Genomic DNA, 12,500 nt, shown 5'->3' on the forward strand with positions numbered 1-12,500 from the left:
CGTCATGACAAGAGCAGCGCTCTTGTCATGATGGCCATCTCCCTAAGTGTTCCCAGGCCTCCATCATAAAACAAGGATTGTCCCCTCGACAAAGGAAGATGGTAGAAACGGCGTTCATCCGTTCAACTAACAACTTCAACACCGTAACGGGGAGCCACGAACTAGACAAGATAGTCGCACGCCTAATCACCGACGTGACGTGACCGTTCAGTAGATGTATATATACACCTCTGTGTAACTCTTGTCTTAGCCTCCGGGCTAGTACAGTAGTAACGTGTCGGCCTCTCATCCGAGAGGTCAGCGGTTCGCGCCCCGCCCAGGCGCGAGAAGTTGCAACTGTCGCCTTGAGGTTACTGCTGTGGCTGGGCACCACGGCGGATAAGGGCTAGGTTCAGCTGAGTCAGCACCACCTGACACACGTGAGCAAGTCGGCATTAGTTGACACAGGCCAGGCCCCCCTCATGGCCATAGTCCGTTCGAAGCTAAGCTTCGGATATCGGACTTATCCTCTTGTCTTATATGCCCTGATGAAGCAGTAAAGCTCAGCATATACGTCTGTTTCCCTATACTTCCCTTCGTTGTACTTTTATTTGTATGTGTCTTTGTGTAGTATGTATGTGTGTGTATATATATATATATATATATATATATATATATATATAATATATATATATATATATATATATATATATGGGGCCGCGGTGGCCGAATGGTTAGAGCGTCGGACTCAAGACTGTCACGACGGCAATCTGAGTTCGAGGGTTCGAGTCACCGGCCGGCTCGTTGTTTCCCTTGGGCAAGGAACTTCACCTCGATTGCCTGCCTAGCCACTGGGTGGCCAAGCCAGTTCAAGTCAATACCGGGTAAATAGAGAAGGTGACTCGATAAAAACACCGGGCGGAAGGCAATGGCAAACCACCGCTCTAAATTGCTAAGAAAAAATCATGGAAAGCCCATGATCGTCAAGGCCGCGTTGGCCGAATGGTTAGAGCGTCGACCTCAGGACTGTCACGACGGCAATCTGAATTCGAGGGTTCGAGTCACCGACCGTCGCGTTGTTCCCTTGGGCAAGGAACTTCACCTTGATTACCTACCTAGCCACTGGGTGGCCAAGCCAGCCCAAGTCAAGTGCTGGTCCCAAGCCCGGATAAATAGAGAGAATGATTACCTAAAAGGTACCACCGGCACTCTCCGTGGAAAGTAACTGGGGACCCTACCACGTACTCACTCCAAGAGCATCACAACATGAAAACTACAATTAAGTATCATGCTGTGACCACGGCGGCTCAGACATGAACCTACCGTTAAAAGAAGAGATATATATATATACATACATATATATATATATATATATATATATATATATATATATATATATATATAGAGAGAGAGAGAGAGAGAGAGAGAGAGAGAGATACATAGATACATAGATATAAATATGTATACATATGTATATATGTCTGTATGTACATGTATATATATATATATATATATATATATATATATATATATATATATATATATATATATATATATATATATACATATGTATATGTATATATATATATATATATATATATATATATATATATATTATATATATGTGTGTGTGTGTGTGTATGTGTGTTTATTTGTATACATATATAATTATACACATATATACATACACACATATATTTATTATACATATCATATATGAATATACATATGAATATATAAACACATACACACACGCACATATATATGTATATATATTCATACATACATTCATATATATGTAGGTATATTGGATAAATACTTATACATACCTATATGTACATATATATATATGTGTGTGTATATATATGTATGTATATATATATATATATATATATATATATATATATATATATATATATATATATATATATATATATGTATATATATATATATATATGAAAGATGGAATAATGCAATGCCGCATTGATATCGATAAATAACAACCCTCCCTGACCAGGACTCGAACCTAGGTCACTCCGGGTATGAAACCGGTGGCCAGTTCTAAACCAACCATGCCACACGACCCACTAAAACTAGGATCTTACTAGCTCCATAGACATTACCTATCTACTCATACTTGAGTAATGACAGCGAAGTTTTACGCTCACCCGGAGTGACCTAGGTTCGAGTCCTGGTCAGGGAGGGTTGTTATTTATCGATATCAATGCGGCATTGCATTATTCCATCTTTCATATATATACCTCAGTACATCTGGCTTAGGATTTGAATTGCCAAATCAATTTCCACCGAGTGCCCACGGGGAGTGAGCGTAAAACTTCGCTGTCATTCTCAAGTATGAGTAGATAGGTAATTGTTGTTGCCTCTTTGCATCAATATAATATATTATCTCCTCAATATCTGATATAATCTTAATAGTTCATACTAGTCATATTTCTCTCACAGATCTTACTCTTTCAACTTGTATTAATTTGTTTAGACAAATGCAAAGGAAAATTCACAACTTATTAGAGAATTTACAACTAATTTATTAACTGTAAAGTATTATATATAGTAAACATGTAAAGTCAATCACAAAATTTATATGTCAATAATATAACATCTGAGTTCATTATAATTCAATACAATAATTATACCATATTAAATATCCATCTTTTAACTTTAACAAATAACTTGTCACTTTACTCTAATTGTTAACATACAACTACATAATATAAATTTAAGCAAGCTGTTATTAATTAACCAATGTCAATGCTTAAAATAGATGTAAGCAGTTAATAAAAGAATTCCTTTCTTCACATACAATGATTGAAATCATAAAAATATTTGTAAGCAAATTGAAATACAGAAATTAGTGAGAATTATATTTAGGCAAGATGAATTACTTATACCAAGCAATTTGAAATACTAAGTTATAAAATGTTAAAAAAATTAAAAAAAATTTCTTGTGCTTAATCAAGCAATCATAATACTGAATTAATATTGCTAAGCCGCAATTAACTCAAGCAAACTTATTCTAGGAAATACTTAATGATTACATACAAAACACAAACTTATTCTTACGCTCTACCGGAAATTAACAATCATCATCACTGTTAAGTCACACTTCCGTAGAGCTGAGATCTCGTAAAAGTAAATCATTAATTCCTTACTCTCTATGCTAACTCAATATATCAGTACACTTAGAATTCAAATCTATATGTCTTCAATTATATAATTCTTCAAACTTGACAATCAAATCTATAATTATTCCATTATATAATTATTACTTCTAAACTGAACTTAGTCAGATACAATTCTTGGTCCTTTATATAGTCATACATCAATCAAGAAATACTTATAAACTACTTAATACACATTTTCCATAGCACATTCCCGTCCACCATGTTCCCCTTAAACAAGAAACACTTAAACTGCTTCAATAGGGCTTACCCACAAATGCCACCAAAGTGACATGGCTGCAAGGTGCTACCAGGGATGACTTTCAAGACCAACTCCAAACTCCTACTCCTACTCCTCCGTTGGTCTGTCTCGACCCGTCTTTTATCCCCGCTATGGGGGCCCTTCCTGTCACGCCCTTAGCAGTTATCATGAATATAATTATAATTTCTCTTCACTTATTCGAAAACTATCTGCGTCAGGACTTTCCTATGTCCCAGCAAATTTTCAACACTGTATTTATCACTTTAACTTTTGTCTATCTACCTTCCGTGTTATTTTCTTGATACCCGACTTGAATATTGTGATATATCTAGTGATCGCCTCCAACTAGTTGTTTTCGTATTCGTGGCTTCTAGAAGCTTCTGTTAGTCATGGCGTGAACCACGCGCTCAGTTTGACGTCATGGGTCATCTTCCTGTTTACCATCTTTTCATCTGACCATTTTTTCTGGATTTCGCCCTCATCTTCGCCGTATTGTTCTATTTTCTGATGTTGCGACCGGATGGTGCGTCCGCTCTGCCTCGCGTTGTTTACGAATAATGCGTATCTGTCCACGACATTACCCTCCCCTTTGATGAGGCTGCGTCCCTGCAGCCTGAGGGGTGGAGAGGGAGGGCCCAGGAGAAGGGAGGAGATCCATGGCGTCGTCCCCTGGAGCAGGCGTCTGGGCAGTTGCGGAAGCATCGTCGCGACATCGCCAGTAACGGCAAACCACTCCCAGCACACAGCTCAGATGAGAGAGGACGAAAGAGACTAGTCCTCCCATAACTGCAATGGCCAGTAGGTGCTTAGTGGATAGGTCGTCCTCTAGGGGCTGGATGCGGTGGCCAAGTTCATATTCCCGCAGAAGGTCTGTGGCTTCACCTTCACTCCGGGCTTGCACACGAAGGATCTCCAGTTTAGGTGTGGGCGGGGCGGATGCCAGAAAACTGCGGACTGCATCGGGAAGAGTAGAGTTGAGGACGGCTGTATTGTAGGTAACAGCAGCCCCCTGGGTCGTACTCTGGGCAGGAACAACAAAGGTATCACTCCTGGCGGAGCAGGACTCCGGTAGTACAAGGAAACCAGAACCAGTCAGTTGGAATCGGGTTCGGGTTCCATGTTGACCAGGGCAAGCGACAGACAATTGGAAAGGCTCGGGAGTTATGTATAAAAATGAACCTTCAACAGGAATTAACTGCGGGCAAAAAGTGCGAATCAATACAGAGTCACAATTAGACACAGGGTCTTGTCCAAGAAATCGGGAAGATAGACAGGAACGAGCTGTGGATGAGGAAAAAATAGGACCAATGTCTGTACATACATATAAGTGGTTGTGTTTTACACAGTTAAACATATCAAGGTCAGAGATCTCTAATTCTTTGTAATAATCTCTAGTGTGGCTAATGGCAAATAAAGGCTTAACATTAGAAAGGAGAGAGAAAAATCCCTCTCCAGTGGGAATGGGAATTGGAGTGGTTTTAAACAAGTCAAATATCATCTCTGGGTCACCTGCAAGTGGAATCTGAATATAGAGGATAACACCATCCTCAACTGATCTAGGAATCACCTTTATCACATCGTACCACAAGGACAGGTAGTCGGTGGTGACTGGAAAAAGGAGTTCCTTGCCACGGTGATAAATATTCTGTAATAATGCAAGCAATTTATCACGTGGGAGTAAATATGGGTCAAGAGAGCCCTTTAATGAAGCAAGAAGTGCTCTTTTCAAGTTGGAAACATGAGTGGACACAGACACAAATGCTGTGTAGACCAAGGACGTAAAATGCACTGTTGCAACTGACTGTCTGAGACTAAAATTATCTATCTGAATATCTTTCAAAAGAATCTTTGTATGATTTAATGCAGCTTCCAGATTACTTATACTCTCATTCATAATGGAGATATCTTGTGAGTGGGAATCTAATATCTGATTATGGACATTCACTAACTTCGCCTGTTCTATATAACCATGGCGGAGTTTCTCAATCTGTGAGTGAATACGACCAATACGATTCTGTATTAAGAGCCATATCTGGAATGGGAATTTATATACTCAAGGGGTTTGTCCATTACCCTTGGGAACTCAGGGACTCGGGATGAGGATCTTAAGGAGTAAGGATGGGATGGAATAGGTGGTGCAGGATTGGTGATAGGATTAGGAGCGGAAGCACCAGTAAGTGCCTCACCGGAGTTTTCACCTGCAGAAACTTGGTTAGTTCTTTCATTCACGCAATCTCTGTCACTCTCCATACCCATACTATCTTTCTCTTCATCTACATTCTCTAAAACTAAAGCGTCAGCTTCCTCATCAATGTCAACGCCTTCTAAGTCTCTAAGAAGCCATTCTTCCCATGGAACATTATCTTGTTGCATATGAGAATGTAACGATTCATCTGGCAGTGGGTATGGGCGTCCCACATATGGGTTTTCATCAATAGAAATTTCACTCTCTGCAACAACTTTAACTCGGTCAATGTGCACATTTAAAACCTTACCAGTGCCCAAATTCCTTATCTTCAAAATAACAGGATTAATAATCTTTAGCACTCGGTAGGGACCTACATACAAAGGAGCAAACTTACGTGATTCTCCCGACTTTTTTACATTCTTTATGTACACCCTGTCACCCACAGTAAAGGGTCTGTTCAACTTCCTTGGTCCTGGTGCATTGGGGAGGGACATTGCAACCTCCCGTTGAACCAACTCAAATACCATGCCTGCAGTTGCTAACAACTTCTGCCTGTAGTCATCAATATTATAGTAGCACCTTCCTGGTCTACAAAACTTAATAAAAGGCAGACATGGGTCTCTCAGGAATGTAAGGAAAAATGGGGTATCGCCAATAATGCGATGGTAGGCCGTGTTATAGGCCAATAAGGCTAGGGGTAACATCTCATCCCAACATGATGCAACATCATCTACCATGGTATGTAAAATTCTTATCAATGATCCATTAAATCTCTCTGCCATACCATTTGCAGCAGGGTGATATGGGGTTACTGTACTATGCTTTATTCCTAATATGGTTTGAACTCCCTGAAAAACTTCAGCTAAGAATTCACCTCCATTATCACTCACAACAGATTCAGGGGTCCCAAATATAGATATAACTTGTCTAACATATGCTTCAGCAACTTCCTTAGCACTTTTAGTCTTCAATGGAGCTGCAATGCCGTACCTTGTAAAACTATCGATTACGGTAAGAATGTATCTATGCCCGTGATCACTAACAGGTAAAGGACCAATTAGATCAAGGTGAACTCTCTGGAACGGACGAGTTACCTCAGGATACTTTAAAATTGGTGCCTTGGCACATCGTGCCGGTTTGAATTTCAAACAAACCTTACATGACTTCAGAAACTTTTCAACATCTCTCACCATGGATGGCCAATATGCCATTCTCCGAAGGCGAGCTAAAGTTGCATTCTTTCCACCGTGTCCCGCAATCGGAAGGACATGGTTTAGCTTAATCACCTTGTGGACAAATGCGGAAGGAATGACTATTTGTCTAATCTTATGCGCATATTTATCCTGAAAAAGCCTATAGAGAAGACCATCTTCTCCTAATCTAAACTGCCCAACTGGAACTGGGAGTTTTGGTATATCCTCGGAATTACCTCTCAAGTATTCCTTTAACTTTCCCCATTTTACATCTTTGTTCTGAGCTACAGACAAGCTACGTAAGTTCCATTCTAGAACTTCATCTGCTCTGGTCCCATCATCTAAAGTAACAGCTCCAATAACTTCTTCGTCCAGTCTAATACGAGAGAGCGCATCTGCGACAACATTATCTTTGCCTGTGAGGTAGTCAACTTCAATATCATATTCAGCTACCTGCAATCGCCATCGAGCTACTCGTGTATTATTGGAGTTAGTAATAAAGATATACTTTAGGGGTCTATGATCTGTCAAAATCCTTACTTTGTGCCCCAACAGCAGGGGTCTGTTTACTTTAAGACCATATACTATTGCGAGGGCTTCTCGTTCAAGGGTGCTATAATTTCTTTCTGCCTTATTTAAAAGTCTTGAGAAGAAAGACAAAGGTCTCAACCTACCTTGGTCATCCTCCTGTTGCAACACTCCACCAATAGCGTAATCACTAGCATCAGTGGTAAGGGAAAAGGGTCGAGAAAAATCAGGAAGAGATAACACAACTTCCCTAGAAAGTACATCCTTAATCTTCACAAAGCTCATCTCGGCTTCATTATTCCAATCAATCAATTGAGAGGGTTTGGTTTTTCTTTTCCCCATCTTGGTTAGCTCATACAAGGGGCGAGCCATCTTGCTGAAATTCTCCAAAAATTTACGGTAATAATTTGCAAGTCCCAAGAAAGACTGTAGTTCTCTCAAAGTCTTCGGCCTAGGAAAATCCCTAATTGCCTTAATCTTTTGAGGCTGTGCCTTAATTCCTTCCTGGCTGACCACATGTCCCAGAAAATCCACTTCCTTTTGGAAAAAACGGCACTTTTCTAGTTTAAGAGAAAGTTTAGCTTTACTCAAGCGACGTACTACTTCTGTTAAGTTTGCTAGATGGCTATCCCAATCATGACCTGTAACCAAGATATCATCAAGGTAACACCATCCTACTTGACCTATAACCCCAGCAAGTACCTGATTGATAATCCGTTGGAAACTAGCAGGAGCATCCTTTGAACCAAAAGGTAGTGTCAAATACTCATAACGACCCTCAGGAGAAGTGAAGGCAGTTTTCTCACAGGATGCTTCAGTTAATGGAATCTGGTGATAACCTTCACGGAGATCTAAAGATGTAAAAAATTTACTTTTTCCCATTTGCGCAAGAACTAAGCCAATATTTGGCAAGGGATATGTATCATTTAGTATTTGTTCATTTAATCACCTAAAATCAAGACAAAGTCTTATGGATCCATCTTTCTTTACTACAGGAACTAAAGGATGGTTATAGGGAGACTTACTGGGTCTTAGGACTCCTCTTTTTACAAGATCTCCAATTTTCTTACGGATCTGTTCATGGTATTTCAGGGGTATGGTGTAGGGCCTGGTGTATACCGGCTTACCTTCTGTAATAATTTCATGAAAGAAAGTGTTGGAAATAGTAAGTGGTTCATCTTCTAAAGAGAAAACATTTGGATATTTATATATTAAATCCCTTATAGCTTCATATTCCTTACTACCCATATGGAATGTTTTTTCCACTTCTTTTAAAAGTTTACTAATTCTGGTAGTACCGTCATTCAACCTTTCCTCTTTTAAAACGGAACCTATCGTATTTCCATCATCTTCTGTGAATGATTGGGTCATCAAAGGTCTGAGGGTACCTACCTTTCTCTTTCTGATAACTCCTACAGGGGTCTTTCTGATATTCACATATGGGAGACTTACCTCCTTTTGTCCAGCTGGCACATGTACAATTCCCGAGAAAAATATAGATGCATCTGCATTATCTTCAGAGGGCTCAAACAGATACGATTTCCCACCTTGAAACTTCCTGTCTCTAATTATTGCCTGCTTGGTGCCATAAGAATTAGGAGCTACATCACAGGTCTCTGAAAATACCACTTCATATGCATTTATATTCTTCTTTTTCCCTGTCTTAGTTGACGTACAGCTACAATAGTCTGTCTTTGTTAATTTTGGGTCTGATGCTTGGGAGGACTCTTTCCCCGGTATGGTAGATCTAATTCCACATATAATTATTCTACTTTTTTCTTCCGACCTGGAGCGAGGGGACTCTCGGTGAGGTTCATTTTCTATGGGGATTTCCTTACCATCAATGGTTACTGTCCAGGGGCTAGATGTAATAGTTAATTTGTGAGCCTGAGCAAAATCACACCCCAGTAATGCATCTATTCCCTCAAATAAATTTGTAACTATAAATGTAACATCACTAGTAAAACTGCCAAAAGTGATTGTCAAAGTAATCTCACCCCATACTGGTAAAGGGTTACCCCCCACTCCTTGTATTTGAACATCAGAAGGTTTGATTTTCCAAGCTAGCCCCATTTTTATTAATTTTTCTCGTGACATGACTGATACTCTGGCTCCCGTATCTAATCCTACATGGATACTCCAAGAACTATTTCCTTGTTTCACAGTTGAAACAAGATGAATCACCCCTACAGGGTTTACAGTCCTCCCAACACGTCAATCCCTCTTTTCCTGTAACTTACCTTCTCTTCCCTTGGGTTTGTAGTTATCACCTTGGGAACTACACTTACGGGCAATATGACCTAGTCCTCCACACTTAAAACAAGTCACCTCTTCGAGCCCTTGAGGCCTATAAGTATTACTGCTCCTCACACGATTTAATGCAGAGTATTTTGATCCAGTAGCCGACGGGAAAGTTCTTCCTCTTACCCCCTTTTGCAACTGTCTGGTATTTCGGGGATTTCTAAAGCAATTTTTAGGCTCATGGTTAGGTACTCGCATCCCACAAAACAAATAACTCCCTGCTTCACGACCGTTACGAGAACTATTTTCCCTTTTTTCATTATTCGTTGTTTCTCGTCGGTCCCCATCACCCCCAGTCCCTAATTTCTGTACATGGGCCCGTTTGGACTGTGGTGGAGGGTTGTGTTTTTCTGGAGCTTCCCCTTTCTCCTTAGCTTCTCCGGCAATAAATGCGACGCGGGAGGGTATCTTTTCCCGCTCACGTATCGCCTGAGTAGTCAAGTGAGATTCAGGGTGATGCTCAGCAAATGTTAAGGCCTTCTTTAGTAGTTTATGTGGGTCTTGTTTATCCTGAACAGTAACTTCCTTACTAAACCTCTTTGGCATTGCCTTCAAAAATGATTTCACTACATCAGCTAAAGTATAAGTTGCTCGTTCTGGTTCTAATTGATCAAGTTGGTCTCGTAATGTAAGGAGACGTATCAGAAAGGACCCTAGGGTTTCTCCTTGCTTACGCCGTGCACTTTGTATCTGATCTGCAACATCATCGGCTGAAATAATCTTAGGAAACATTCCCTTCATATTACTCTTAAATTTATTATAGTCATCTCCTGAAAGTTTATGAGCTAAACGTCCAGCATTCGCTGCTTCCCCAAAACAATATTTCCTTGATAGTGCAATTCTGCCTCCATCAGTCCAATTTTTATTGCTTGTGGCCCTGTCAATTGCATGAAAGAACTCATCAATGTCCCCGCACAAGGCCAGTGTAGTAGATGGATGACTGTACACTCCATCACCCGCAAATCCTATACTTATACTGACTTTGTTGTGGTTATCAATCTCAGATGAGGACAGCTGTTGAGTGAGCAAATTGATCAGACTATCTAGTGAATTTCCGTCCCCACTAATGTCACTCACACCGTTGTTATCATTCACTCTACTCACGGACTCCGTTTCCGCTGAGGATACCCCCGCTGTTTCCTCCGGTGTGGCCATGGCGCCTCCAGTAGAATGGGATAAGGGGAGAGGGGAAGGTGTGTGTGTTCGTGAGGCTGCCGAAACAGAATGGGTAAGTGCCAAATTCTCAAGGTCGGCCAAGGCCGAGGAAAGAATATTATCTATTATTTCCCCAACTGGCATTAGTTATTCGATCCCTTACGCTGCCACCAAATGTTGTTGGCTCTTTGCATCAACATAATATATTATCTCCTCAATATCTGATATAATCTTAATAGTTCATACTAGTCATATTTCTCTCACAGATCTTACTCTTTCAACTTGTATTAATTTGTTTAGACAAATGCAAAGGAAAATTCACAACTTATTAGAGAATTTACAACTAATTTATTAACTGTAAAGTATTATATATAGTAAACATGTAAAGTCAATCACATAAATTTATATGTCAATAATATAACATCTGAGTTCATTATAATTCAATACAATAATTATACCATATTAAATATCCATCTTTTAACTTTAACAAATAACTTGTCACTTTACTCTAATTGTTAACATACAACTACATAATATAAATTTAAGCAAGCTGTTATTAATTAACCAATGTCAATGCTTAAAATAGATGTAAGCAGTTAATAAAAGAATTCCTTTCTTCACATACAATGATTGAAATCATAAAAATATTTGTAAGCAAATTGAAATACAGAAATTAGTGAGAATTATATTTAGGCAAGATGAATTACTTATACCAAGCAATTTGAAATACTAAGTTAATGTCTTTACACAATTACTAACTTAAACTCAAGATTATCTCTAGTAAAAAGTAAATGAGTACATTCTGAAAATGGACATAAAATGTCTTGTGCTTAATCAAGCAATCATAATACTGAATTAATATTGCTAAGCCGCAATTAACTCAAGCAAACTTATTCTAGGAAATACTTAATGATTACATACAAAACACAAACTTATCCTTACGCTCTACCGGAAATTAACAATCATCATCACTGTTAAGTCACACTTCCGTAGAGCTGAGATCTCGTTAAAGTAAATCATTAATTCCTTACTCTCTATGCTAACTCAATATATCAGTACACTTAGAATTCAAATCTATATGTCTTCAATTATATAATTCTTCAACCTTGACAATCAAATCTATAATTATTCCATTATATAATTATTACTTCTAAACTGAACTTAGTCAGATACAATTCTTGGTCCTTTATATAGTCATACATCAATCAAGAAATACTTATAAACTACTTAATACACATTTTCCATAGCACATTCCCGTCCACCATGTTCCCCCTTAAACAAGAAACACTTAAACTGCTTCAATAGGGCTTACCCACAAATGCCACCAAAGTGACATGGCTGCAAGGTGCTACCAGGGATGACTTTCAAGACCAACTCCAAACTCCTACTCCTACTCCTCCGTTGGTCTGTCTCGACCCGTCTTTTATCCCCGCTATGGGGGCCCTTCCTGTCACGCCCTTAGCAGTTATCATGAATATAATTATAATTTCTCTTCACTTATTCGAAAACTATCTGCGTCAGGACTTCCCTATGTCCCAGCAAATTTTCAACACTGTATTTATCACTTTAACTTTTGTCTATCTACCTTCCGTGTTATTTTCTTGATACCCGACTTGAATATTGTGATATATCTAGTGATCGCCTCCAACTAGTTGTTTTCGTATTCGTGGCTTCTAGAAGCTTCTGTTAGTCATGGCGTGAACCACGCGCTCAGT

The sequence above is a fragment of the Penaeus monodon genome, chromosome 7 (assembly GCF_015228065.2).
Source record: "Penaeus monodon isolate SGIC_2016 chromosome 7, NSTDA_Pmon_1, whole genome shotgun sequence".
NCBI lineage: Eukaryota > Metazoa > Arthropoda > Malacostraca > Decapoda > Penaeidae > Penaeus > Penaeus monodon.